General features: G+C 36.5%; 1 protein-coding gene across 1 annotated transcript in view; it reads left to right on the plus strand.

Moving 5' to 3' along the window:
* mtm1 (myotubularin 1) overlaps positions 1 to 13,196 on the plus strand; it is a 111,807-nt gene that overhangs the window by 19,998 nt on the left and 78,613 nt on the right. The gene's annotated exons all lie outside the window — the stretch shown is intronic.

Consider the following 13,196-nt stretch of genomic DNA (forward strand, 5'->3'; position numbering starts at 1 on the left):
AATCACTGGGCAGCCTCCCATGCCAGTTTCTTTACTGCATAATTTTGAAAATCAAATCGTTGCTGGCTTGTCTGATCCAGTAATTCCTACAGTATATCTTTTAACCTTTGAAATCCTTTGCTGTGCCTTAAAGTTTACAGTTTTTTTTAAAAGGAGTAGTCTGTTCACTCAACATCTTATACCCATTTTTGATGCTAAATGTTTACCCCACCACCCCATGATCATTTTTGATAGGTAGTTTTGTTTTTTGAAATAAATAAAAATAACTCTTATGTTGGTTTATATGGTTTTTATTGCCACATGTACAAGGTACAGTGAAATTCTTTATTGCATGTAATAAATACAACACTACATCACTATTGTGATGATGTTGTCTCTTCATTCACAGTACTTTTCAAACACTCGTCAAAATGCTAGAGTCCTGAATTACAGCATATCCTGCAACTACATTATCACTAGTCATGGCTAGACTTAAGTCATTTAGCTGATCTTAAGAGTCTGTAGCCTTTCTATGAATATAGCAGAATAAACGGTGTTTATTATTTTAAATTATATGTCAGAGGAAGATGAATGAAAAAGGACCATTCAGTTTTAACTTATTTGTATGACAGCTTCTCTTATACTCTTAATTCTTATGTAGCCTTGTTACATACATTTAACTGAGACAGAATTGTTCATGTGTTATAGTAAATAAAACAGAATGACCAGATTAGTAGTTTTCCTTTCAAGACAATTGTATTTTGTTAGTGGAAAGAAAATGTTTAAATAAACTGAAACAACTCGAAGAAAAAGAAAACAAAACAGTTGGGAACAGTTATCCAGAAAGCTTAATAAGATGGATAAGGGATTGTGATGTCTAACTATTTTAAAGTGCAAAATCAGAGAACAGATTCAAAGAGCATCATTAAAAAAAGTGCTTAATCTGGGAACCAGGATAAATTGAATGTACTGTACTTGAAATACTGTTAGTTAAACAGAATAGCTGGTTGTTTCAAGAAATTCCAGAAGAATATAAGGTTAGAGATTTGTAGTCCATAGAGATTGCTTTTGCTATTTACAGTTTTGGGCTCAAGAGAAATGACCTATTAAAGGGTATCCTGTTGTTTTTGTTAGAAATATTAATTTGTGCTTAGGGTGGACCAGTAGTTGTCATTTATTCAGACTTTGGATTACTTGACTTCGCTTTGATTATAATGTTACAATATTAAGTCTGTTGCAGTTCAGTAAAATATTAGATGTGTTTGTAAAGTGCTGAATCTAGACCTAATGAAATTAACCTAAAAATATTGTCATCTGCCATGTGCAAATTGTTGTCTCTACATGCACACTGTTACTGAAGCACTTTCAGAAGAGATTTAAAATAGATCAAAGATCATGTCAGCAAAATTTAATCCAGACTAATTCTTAGCTAAAACTGGACCTGATATGAGCCACTTCATGGGAAAACTACTTGTAACTAGGTCTGATGCCTTAGATTTGTAATTTCAGAGTTGATGCTGGTCTTGTGCCTTGTGCTGTGGAGATAGGTTCCAGAAGTTATTGACTTTGCTTTGGTAAACATTTAATGCAGATGTTCTCTGCATCTAAAAATATGGTGGTACTCTTGTGTGTCCATCTTGTGTCCTCAGGGACCTGCATCTCCTAAATTCCATAATTTTGTTTGTTTTCAAATATACAGTAGATCTTTGGGGCCATCAACCGTGGTTTCAATATTGCATGTTCTTGTTAGATGTGTTGATTGTAATGTTTTTATATTTACAGTAATTATTTTGATTGGCCACCACATTCTAATTTTCTGAGATACTGAATTTGGGACTTTCATTAGTTGTCAGTTATAATCATCAAAATTAAAAGAAATAAACATTTGCAATACATCTGTCTGTGTGTAATGAATGAATCTAATATACAAGTTTCACTTTTTGAATGGAATTACTGAAATAAATCAACTTTGTCATGATATTCTAATTTTATGACCGGCACCTGTAAGCAGTGTGGGTGGATTTCAGAAGCCCTTTGATCAGTGGAGGCAGTGCAGAGACAGTCACATAGCTTTCCCCACTCAAGTAGACCTTAGCACATTCAAATACCTGGAGAGCTTTATCCTGCTCCTCTAAAATGATCCACTGATCAGCTTTTGAGGTCTAGGTGTTGTTTCCCTCTTTGTCTCTTTGTGTTACTGTTGGGTCAGGCAGAGTTGCAGTCAGTGGCCATCTTTGTTCCAGGAGGCGAGTTATCATATAATAAGTACTGTTCCACCTGGTAGGGACACCTTGGACACGTTTGTGCTCCTGGGTCTCCATCTGCTTCTGCTTGGTCTTCAGCTTGCTTGAAGCTAGTTCACTTTGTTTAAAGTGCTCTACAAGACACCTTGCTGCTCCAAGTGCTTTACTGATCTGAGGGTGTTTCAGTGCATTATTGATCACCAACTTCAAAGTGTGGCGTGCACAGCGGACTGACATCCACTTATGTTTTTCCTGCAACATGTTAGCAACCAGGACGACATTGGAACCATTGTCATGAACTACTGCTAGAATTTTGTTTGGAGGGAACTCAAACTTTTTCACAACCTGCTCCATCCATGCGGCTATGTTTGTCCCAGTGTGTCATTCTTCTAATGGCATGGTTGTTAGGCTGAGGCTAATGAGCTTCCAATCATCACTTATAAAGTGCAAGTGATACCAAGATAAGCCTCTGTGGCAACACTGGTCCAGGCATCCGCTCTTAGGGCAGTCTTGTTCTTGGCTGATTTAAGAACAGTTTACTTCTGAGTAATAGCAGATTCATAATTTCCCTCAATGAGCTTTGTAAAATGAGTTCTGGAGGGTAAGGTGTAGCCTGGATGAAATGTGTTGATCATCTGCTTGAAGCCCTGATCTTCAACCATAGATATAAGTCACATGTCATTGACAATCATGTTCAGGATGCTTTCTGTAAACACTTCAGCTATTTGAGCAGTGCAAGAGCCGCTCTTCAGGATAAACTCTTCTAAACACCTTTGCTTAGTATCACTGAAACATAAAGAGCAACAGAGAAAGATGTTTTAATTATCACACTCTGAAGGAAAGTGTTGTAGTTTATCACATCATGTACTATATTATCCCAAAATAAAAAATAACAGACTAAAATATGTAACAAGCTAATTATGGATATGCTCCAAAACACGTTACCTAAAGTTAGTTAGAGATGGTTTACTATTCATATGAACCTCAAACATTATACGAAAAAAGAAGGAAAAAAAAAAAAACTAGGACGATCTCGGCTACTCCTATTCACCCGTTTACTATAGCTCCAAACACGTTAGCAAACATAACTGAAATTCTATTCACTAAACCCTTAAAACGCTGGAAACGGCTGTAGTCGTGTCTCAGTGCAATTTGGAAGCATGCCGAAGCCGTGTATATGCAGTGACATACATTCGGTGATGTACATTCATTAAACTCCGCAACTGGCTCTATTTGCTTCACAGAGTAATTTGCCAGCACACTGGAGCTGATTAGTCAGTGCCGTATATTCATTGAGCAGCAAGCTCATGATTACTGCCAGCCCAGGCAGAACTGCAGCAGCACTGTCTCTGGGATTCAGCCGCTGCACTAGACGAGCCTGCTATCATCAGTGTTTACCTCTGTGTGTTTGCGTGCAGCGAGTTCAAGCACAGTTGGCTCGGTGATCAATGGCGTCAGTTGCATCTTCAACATATAATAGATTGTTGCAGTAGTTTTTTTTTTTTAAAATGATCAGTGTTACAGTAATTGTGATGCTCTTTGCATGAAAAAAATGTGTTCCATTAAAATTTCACATTTTGTTTGTGAATTGTGACATTTACTTAAAAAGTGCAGCTAAAAAGTATTTGGCGTCCAGGGATTCATAACCCCTCAAGTATGTGGCGGTTTAAGGGTTAGCTATCATTGTTGAAACCTTGATATACACATTATAGTACAAACATCAACGTTAACACGTGATACTAACTTTACTCGCTAAAACTTACCTCAAGATATGGCGCCATCACAGCTCCAGGATGCTTGCATTTCAGATGCTCATGCATCGCAGTGGTGCTGCCATGAAAAGAAAGCTCCGCTTTGCATAATCTGCATTCAACTGTTTTTTTCTTTTTCGGTGAAGTGTTCCCACACTTTAGAAAATTTCTGTCTCGATTTTTTTCCATCTCCTTCCGCCTTCTCAATCCAACTCGCCATTGCAACCATGTTTTATTTTCCTCTGCGTTCTTCTTCTCCTTAGACATTGTTCTTCGTTGGTCGGACTGTGTGCAGTCTTGTCAAACAATAACAAATGATTCTGCTCCCAGACATTCATGTAGTGCATTGCAGTTACAAAAACCAATGTGGTTCTTTGTGACTGGAGCCTCTTTTGAAGGTTCTGTTTATGATACATCGTCAATAAAAAATCCGCGTCGACGATTTTTTGTAGACAACGTCGTCGATTACGTCAACTAATCGTTGTAGCCCTAGTTGCAGTTCTATTTTCCAATATCTATAGGTAAACTCTGACTAGTGAGAAACAATTTTGTCAGGTTATAATTCATGATATGTCCAACATTTAATTTGTGACTACCATTGGATCCATTACGTGTCAATATTTTAACTGTCACTAGTCTGCTTTCTATCTCGGATGCTGTTGTGAGTAGTACAACTAGCACTTTAAAATACATGCTGTACTTTTTACTGCTGAGCAGAGATGCAAACACACATGCGCAGAGTAAATAAATCTCTGACTTTGCTGTAACTGCTCTGCTTTCTCCTTCAGCCTTTTGAACACATCATTGTGCTGGCATGGTTCAAGATGTGGCAGAGTTCTAAATCTTGCATCCATCGCAGAGTTCTCCACAAGAAAATCAAAGTCCCTACTGTATCTTCTGCAGTCTTCATGTTTGACACAGTGCTTCAGTCTTTCTTGTTTGGTGCCATGCTTACTTAATCATGTGTTTCTGCGCAACAAGTAGAGACACTTGGGATATGTTCATCGCATAGCCCTGTGGTAGCTGACTTGATTGGTCAGCAGTTGTACAATGTCCTTGGTGTCACTAATATTAGTGCCATCCAGCATGTTGATTTCTCGTGCATTTTGCTGTATCTCTGTTATTATGGAGGTCTGCTACTATTGCTGCTTGGTGCTCAAGATAACAATCAAAAGCATTTCCAGTGCTTTGTAATGTTAACCATTAGTATACGTGACGGAAGGCCCAGTAATTTCTGTTTGGTGGTGAATACAGCTTTAGCACAGGGGCTCCATTGGAAAAAAAAACAATGACCTGTCTCTCTTGACCAAGCAGATGACTAACACATGGTACGCTCAAGCCTGCCTAGGTAGCCAAATTCAGAGTATGTGCAAGGAGCAAAGTCCAGCCTCTGTGACTGCTACATACATGTTACGTGCATTATCAGTGAAAACAGTAAAGTTGCAATTGGCTGTTTCAAGCTCCCACTCCAAAACAGCTGATTTCAGCACCTCAGCAATGTTGCATCCAGAATATGTTTTAAAAAGTGGCGGTCTATACTTATTCTCTTGCAGTGCTTGCAAATGGTCTTTGTCTTATCAACTATTTTCTCGCCATTTTCTCTTTAAACCGCATATATAAAATGCTGTTGGAAAGCAGACTTAAAAGCCAATGGGACGTCCTCAATTTCTACTTTGTCTGACTCCAGTATTGTTTAGGCTACTCTGTGCTGACACACACTCAGACTACGACCAGGGCTTGTTAATAAATATGATGCTGACTGGACCCTCTGTTGTTAAAAAAGAGCTCACTCTGGTGTATTTTGTACACCAATCTCTTTATTTTTGTCCAAAATCCTTTTACTTGAACCTACCGGCAGCATCCTCCATCTATCCTCAGCTTGTTTCACTATAAGTACAGTGTTGCAGTGCCTTCCTTCCAGTATGCCCCCAGCTGGTTTTATGAGTGAATGCACAGTCGCAAGTTCTATATAGTTCATTTGGTACATCGCGCGGTACTTCCATATGTATGACAATGACGAGATGTTCTTGTTGCAATGACTTTTTTTTGTAAAGAATATTAAACAACTGAAGTGAAATGTGATACATGAGCAAATCCTGCAAAGGATGAAAGTATGACCGGTGACGAATGAGCGCTAAAGAAGTGAATCAGGTTTATTTTCAGATAGTCCAAGAATGTGTCATACTACTCAGTAGTATAGTATTAAATTACATTAAAAACATGTACAATTTAAAATATTGCAATATTTTATTTTACAGCTTCACAGTGTGCATATAAATAACCATTTTAACACTGACGCATAAAGTACACCGTGCGAGTACTTATGAGACGAAAAATGTTGCCGTTAAGAGAGAACACATAACTTTTTGTTAGCGCTTGGAGCAACAGATTCCACGTCATTGTGATGAACGTATATATATCCACAAAGCATATTGTATTTTTAAATAGCAAAATTTTATGGCATAGAATACAGTCAATGTAGTAGTCATAATTTTTTTTTTATAAACTTTAAATGATCAATTTTCTTTGTCCTGAATTTGGGATAATTGCATTGCTCAGATACAGTGTTACCTTTATTGTGGCTTTCAAACTTTTCTGCATCTTTACCATGATTAATGGAGTGAGGGTGTGGTGAGGAGTTTCTGAAGTTTGTGGTAATATTAGAGTTTGACTCTGCTGCTTTCATGTTCTTTTGTCTTTTTTCAGCCGCGAAGGTGTGTTTGTTTATGCTGAAGCTCACAGGACACTCACTGCCACATGCATATTGAACAGTTACATTCAGGGAATAACAAACCCCCTACCATATATTAAGTTGACCAATCTGAGCTCCTCTGGGTTCCACAATATCAAAATCACAATCTTTGAGTAAATATTCTATTAAAGGTTGATTTTTTTTTTTTTTTTTTAATTCTGTTTTAGTATTCCCCCCCACCCCATTGTGTATACTTCATAGATTTTGACACACAAGATAAAAAGGATCTACTAATCTTAAAACTTCAAGGTGTATGATGTACCATCTGACTGTAGCATCAGGGGTGAAGGCCACTTAATTCTGCTACATCTAATAATTTTATGTTTTCAATTATTTTAATCACTTCAAACGCCAAGTAAGGCACATTTGAAGAAATAATAAAAGTGACAAGCCACAAAAAAAGAACAAAAACACCAGGCAACATAGCAGTATATCAGTATCTAGAAATATGTATTATTAGTTTAATAAGTGTTTCTTAGTGTCAGTGGTAATATTGTACTGAATGTACACGCTGTAGTATTGCTCAGGGTCATAGTTTGGCTGGAATATTGAGTGAACTAGTAGTCTTTATTTACTGTCAAACACCATTACTTAATAGACTGTGATAGCTGCCAGTAATTGACAGCATTAGTAAATATTACAGGTAGCTAAGACTGTAAACTTACATTTTCAAATAAATATTAAGTTGGTATATTAATGATTAGGAAGAAATGTCTTTTAGTGTGCAAAGGTTTTTAGACACTTGTAGTGAACAGTGAGGCCTTCTCTGTAGCTTTAATCAAAACACACTGCTACATTCCTCTGGGATCTCTATGGTCACAGAATTTTGTAATCTCTGCAATGTTTCCTTTTTTCTCCTGCTCAAGAATTTTCCCATCTTTCACAAAGCACTTTCATTTCTTTTCTCAGATGTTTCTGGTCTGTGACAAAGCTCAGTGTGATCCCTTACTCGCAGGAGAGCTGGTTTTCATGCTTCGATTAAGGACTGCAATCTGAGCAAGCAGCTGGTGTAACCTAGTTCTACACCCCCATCTCTCAGGACTTAAGAGTCTAAACAACTTAATATGCTTTCACCATGACCAAATTTGACTCGCATCATTTGCATGTAATCTCATTTGAAGCATTTAACTACTTTAGCAAATTGTCAGTTTGTTGCTTTCACTTGGCCTATTTCATTTTTTTCTGTTTTTCAGTTTATGAATAGTAATATTTATGTAATAGAAATTAGGAATGTGAATTGCATATTTCTTACTTTTGAGATGTTAATAGCTGCCAAGGGTTAGGTTTTTTTTGGTAACAGTGGTGTTATGACGTCTGTTTCATATATTAAAAAATAATAATATAATAATTAGATTTTTAGGCACAGCTGTTGTGACTTATTTATTTAAATTCTTTTGTATGTTGTAGCAACATAAATATTTGTCTAGTGAGTGATGAAAAACATTGTGTGTTTGACTTCAGTGAGGGTACTGTGCAAGAGGACAGTTTGGATTCAAAGCTATATGATAATTTCAGGAAAGAAATGAACTGTATGCACAGCTGCAGTGGAGGTCTTCTTTCCCAGAGTTATTGCCAGTCTTTTGTCAGTAAAACTGCAGCCCATTTCAGACTTAAAGTTTGATTTGGATATTTAAACAAACTTGAAAGGGGGTCTCTTTCTGAACACTTCATAGATCTCTGAGCCATTTGTTATATGTGTCAGCAGCTGTAGACAGAGGATATAAGGAGGTTCTGAGCTCTTGCTATTCATAAATCAAATACAGTGTGCAAATAAACACATTTAAATTTAAAATACAAATAGTATGATCACAGTGTCAAAATAAAGATTTTATTTGTCAATGTCTAAGACAAATTAAAAATTGTTATTTCTTCTCATGCCCGCTTCTATTAGGTTTCCATTATCTTATTAATGGGAGGAGTGTGGTAAAATTTCACACATAATTTATAAAGCTTAAAGATAAAACAGTCAAGTGAAAAATAGAGAGATTTTACTGGCATAGTATAGAGTGATGATGCCTTACAACTCTAGGGCATTCTTTTCATTCCCAAGTCTCAGTTTATCAGTGTATGATTTGCATACTCTCCCAATGTCCTAGTAGATGTTCCCTCTCTATCCTTAAGACTTGTCTTATAGGTTAATTGGCTGTACTTAGTTGTCCTCGTATAAGTTAGCATGTCCTGAGATAAAAATAATACACTGTCCAGGGTCTATTCCTACCTTGCATCTTATTTTGCTGGATTAGGTCCCAACCCCTGATAAACCAAATTTACTCCAATTTATTCTGTAAATTCACCAAGGTTATGATTTGATATCTGTCTTTTTGTCTCCTTTTTTCTGTTCTCTCCCCCTGTCCCGCACAGGCTCCTCTTTGTACTGCTAGAGATGCAGGAGCCCTGATTATTGTCCTTGGGGCACTAATGAGGCAATGGACTGGACCACACACATCTACATTTGAATGCCATATCAGCCGATCGCCCTTTCAACCTCTGGAGCTGCTCTGCTACGCTATCATGCACACCTCTGTCCTGTATTTATGTAGTTAAAACTGCACATTGCCATGGACCGTAATGTGCTTCATCACATAGACAAACACCGAGTCTCTAGGGTTTTGTACTTAACATGAATACCACTTTGTAACTTGTAATCTTCAGAAACCGTTACTGTAACAGTAGGATTACTTGGGGAGTTTAAGAATGAATCATTTTTAGATATCCAGTTACAGTCACCATTGTTACCTTTTAAAAACTATTTTTAAAATGTATTAAATGTATTTATTATAGAGTAACACCTCGATTATCCGTCACTCAATTAATCATCAGCCTCACTTAACCGTCGGGTAAAAAAACCAAAACATTGCACATGCCAGCGTCTACCTATTACTACTGCTTCACAATACGCTGCGAGCTCCGCACATTGGAACAACTAGCTCAGTGTTTTTCCCCAGCACCACGTGTCGTGCCATATTTTAAAATCACAGTGTCTGTTACATACCTTTAGCTTTAGTAGTGTTTCGTACCTTTTCTCTTTTGTTATATTTAAACTGCTGTACATTGTTACAGCTCATAAACACTCTGTGTGTGGTGTTGGAATTCTCAAAGAAAAAATTTAATTATTAAACGTTTACGAAGCGGCAAAAGTGCTTCAAGTATTGCTTTAATTTATGGAGTAGGAAGAACAACAGAGTATGATATAAAACGTGATGCTAAAAAAAATTGAAAAACGTGTTGAAAATGGAAACTACTGACGGTAATGTTATTCTGTATTAATGTTCTTCTACATTGTAATTTTCTTTTTAAATACTGTTCTATTATGTTTTGTTAATGTATTGTGACGTGCAGCTAGCTTGTGATGTACTGTGTGGGAGCAGAAAGGGCAGAATGTTGTGTAAGTGATAGGATTGGGTGAAGGGCTTCTGAGAGGTATGGACACATCTGTTGGGAAATGAGTGATGGCAGATTTTAAGAGGAAAAGGGAGGGTGCAGCAGAAGGAAGTTTTGAGTAGTGAGTCCAGAAACAATAAACAGGAATGTTTGCAGTATAGAAAATGACAGAATGTGAGTGGCAGGAGATAATTATTAGTAGGGAAAGCATTCTTTTATTGTTTTAGAGATGTACTCTGTAACTTGGATAATGGAGTACAAGTTCTGTTCGTTATGGAACAAAGACTCCAAATAAAATGTAGAAAACTCCAGTTCCTATGAATTATATTTGCTTATTACGCTGGTCATTACTAAATTATATAAATTTTGTTAATAATATATTACATTTTGTAAATTTTTTTTTAATAAATAGTACTATTCGCTAATCTAATCTACACTATATAATTTTTAATGTAACTGTTCTGTTATTTGTTATTTCTCTTATCCGTTATGGCTGACCCCTGACGGATAATCAAGGTTTTAATGTATTTAAATGTATTGTTCAGAATGGGCAATGCATCTAAAGCTATGTTTGGAGCTGGATAGTACTTGGATGACCGACCGTCCAGGAAAAACTTGGGTTACTGCTAAAGAGGCTTTGGTATGGCCATCAAGCGGTGCCTACCCAGTGGTCTGTGTGTCGATTACAATGCCCCAGTGCAGTGATTTGAACACTGTGCTGTAAAAATTGGCACATCCTTAAGATGAGACTTAAAATTGAGGTCTTGACTATGTATCGTTGTAAGAGATCCCTTGGCATGTTTAGAAAGACCTACATTGCTTGCCTTAGCTTGGTCATTCTGGCCCCCTAATTATCCCCTCTCACCCCTTCACCACCAAATAGCCAATGTGTGGTGAGGACACTGGCATGAGAATGGTTACTGTAGCATCATACAGTTGGAAGGTACACATTGGTGGTGGTTAAAGTGGTTCTCCACTGTATATGAAAATCGCTTTGAGTAGGTGAAAAAAGCACTTGCAGTTAATTTTAAATGAAAACATTTGTTGCTTGTCTTGGTTGTGATAGCACTAATGGTAAGATGTCTGAAAATAATGACTATCAAGTGTACTGTTTTAGTTAGGCATACCTTTGCAATTCTACACCCTGTCATGGGTTTTCACTTTTTTCTGTTTACATATTTTGCACCCTAATCATAATGTAAATATTTGTGCCTAACATTTCTGTGATCATTTTTTATTTTTTGGATTAGGAAATAAAAACCCAGGATTAGTTGAAAAAGCTCATTACTCTGTATGAGCAATATACCATCATCTTGTAACACAAATACTTGTATTTGTAATTTAGCTTTGTCTTTTCCCATGAGATGTTAATTCTTTGTTTTGTTCTTTACAGAAATGTTGTTTGTATACGGATTATATAAAATTTGACGCTGATGTTTTGATGATCTCCAATCTCATGTGTATTCTTTGGAGCAGCAGTCATTTTTGTTTATTCTCTGAGCACCCCTTCTGTACCAGATGAAACTAACATCCTTAAAGTGTGAAGATTTTGTTTCTCAATATTTGCTTTCCTTTTGACATTTTTCTTTATTTCTCTGACAAACTCCGCTTTGATAATGATCAATGATATGTAAGATTAGGTATCAAAGAAAAATATTAACTTCAGGTGCCTAATAATTATAATCTTAATTTTTCCACCAATTTTATTGAATGTTGTATGAAAAGTGATTTTGTTGAAAGTCAAATGTTTTGAGTTTGAGATTTTTAATGAACTAAAATATCTATATTATAGAATATAGAATTTCAACATATGCAGTACAATTTGATTATATGAAGTAGAATTATTTAGGGGATATATTTAATTGAAAATGTATATTAAAAGCTTTATATAATCTTGCAGTGTGTAGTTACTAATGCTCTTGATGTTGACTATGTTGGCCCCATTCTTAGGGCCTATTGTTTTGAATGACCTTTTTCAGTACTGAAATGCTGCAAAATCCGAAACAGAAGCCACTGTTTTTCAGTTACAAACATAATGTAGGAGTCGAAGTAAGGCTGTAAGAATTGGCAGCTATATTCATGAAAATATGAACTCTAAAATAAGCATTTCAAGTAAAAGATGTCATACCCTGTCAAAAGCAGCTGAAAAGTACTGCTGTAAGAGAGTTAATAACAAAGAGCTTCAAAAGATGCAGGTTTCAGTATTCAAAACACTTGAATCGGTCAATGTGCCTGACGACTCCAGCAGAAGAATGGAAGAGGCTGCACACTATCCATCTTCTCACTGCACATCTGAACAAATAACTCTGGGAGATTAATATTACTGTCTAATTGGAAATGCCAATATGTTACACTAAAATATAGCCACAGTGTTTTACCACATGGTATATCCATAGATCACAATGCTTATCTAAAAGACTTTGCCATTGTTATGCCATGACTAGATATTGTAGCAGACAGAAGTACTTCTCAGTCACATGGAGCCAAGTAACTTCAGTGATTCCTGTGTGTGTATGTGTCTGTCTGTTCTGTCTCAACACTCATTACAGGGCAGAAGTTAATTGCCAAGCTTCAGTTAGCTTTTGCTACTGAGCTCCTGAATGGATAACCGCTATTTCCGCTTTTTATTTTCTAACGGCATCATGTCTTCTGCTCTCTCCCTGGAACTCCAGTAATTTAAATTGCACAGACAGGAGGAACTGAGGGTGGGCGTTTTAGGAAGATGCAAATATTCATAATCTGAAAATATCCGAAATTCAAAATACTTCTGGTAGTCTTGTATCCTAACATGGTACACAAACTTCAGATGAATAAAAAAAAAAAAAGTCTTCAATTGGGACATTTTAAATTCACTTAAGGGAATGAGAATGTCATGAGTTGCTATTTTGATAGTAAGAAAGACAAATGAAGCACATTTATCAGAGAAAAGTGCAAATACAGCCTCCCACCACCAATAAGGAAACAAACCAAACATAGATATGTTGTTTTCGGCCTTCTGTCTTAACCTCAACTGTTATGGTGCTTTTGCAGAAAAGAAGGTATATATTAATGTGCAGAGAACTAGTTTGAGAAGCAATGTTTTAAACTTAA

Source organism: Polypterus senegalus, chromosome 10 (genome assembly GCF_016835505.1).
Source record: "Polypterus senegalus isolate Bchr_013 chromosome 10, ASM1683550v1, whole genome shotgun sequence".
NCBI classification, from domain to species: Eukaryota; Metazoa; Chordata; class Cladistia; order Polypteriformes; family Polypteridae; genus Polypterus; species Polypterus senegalus.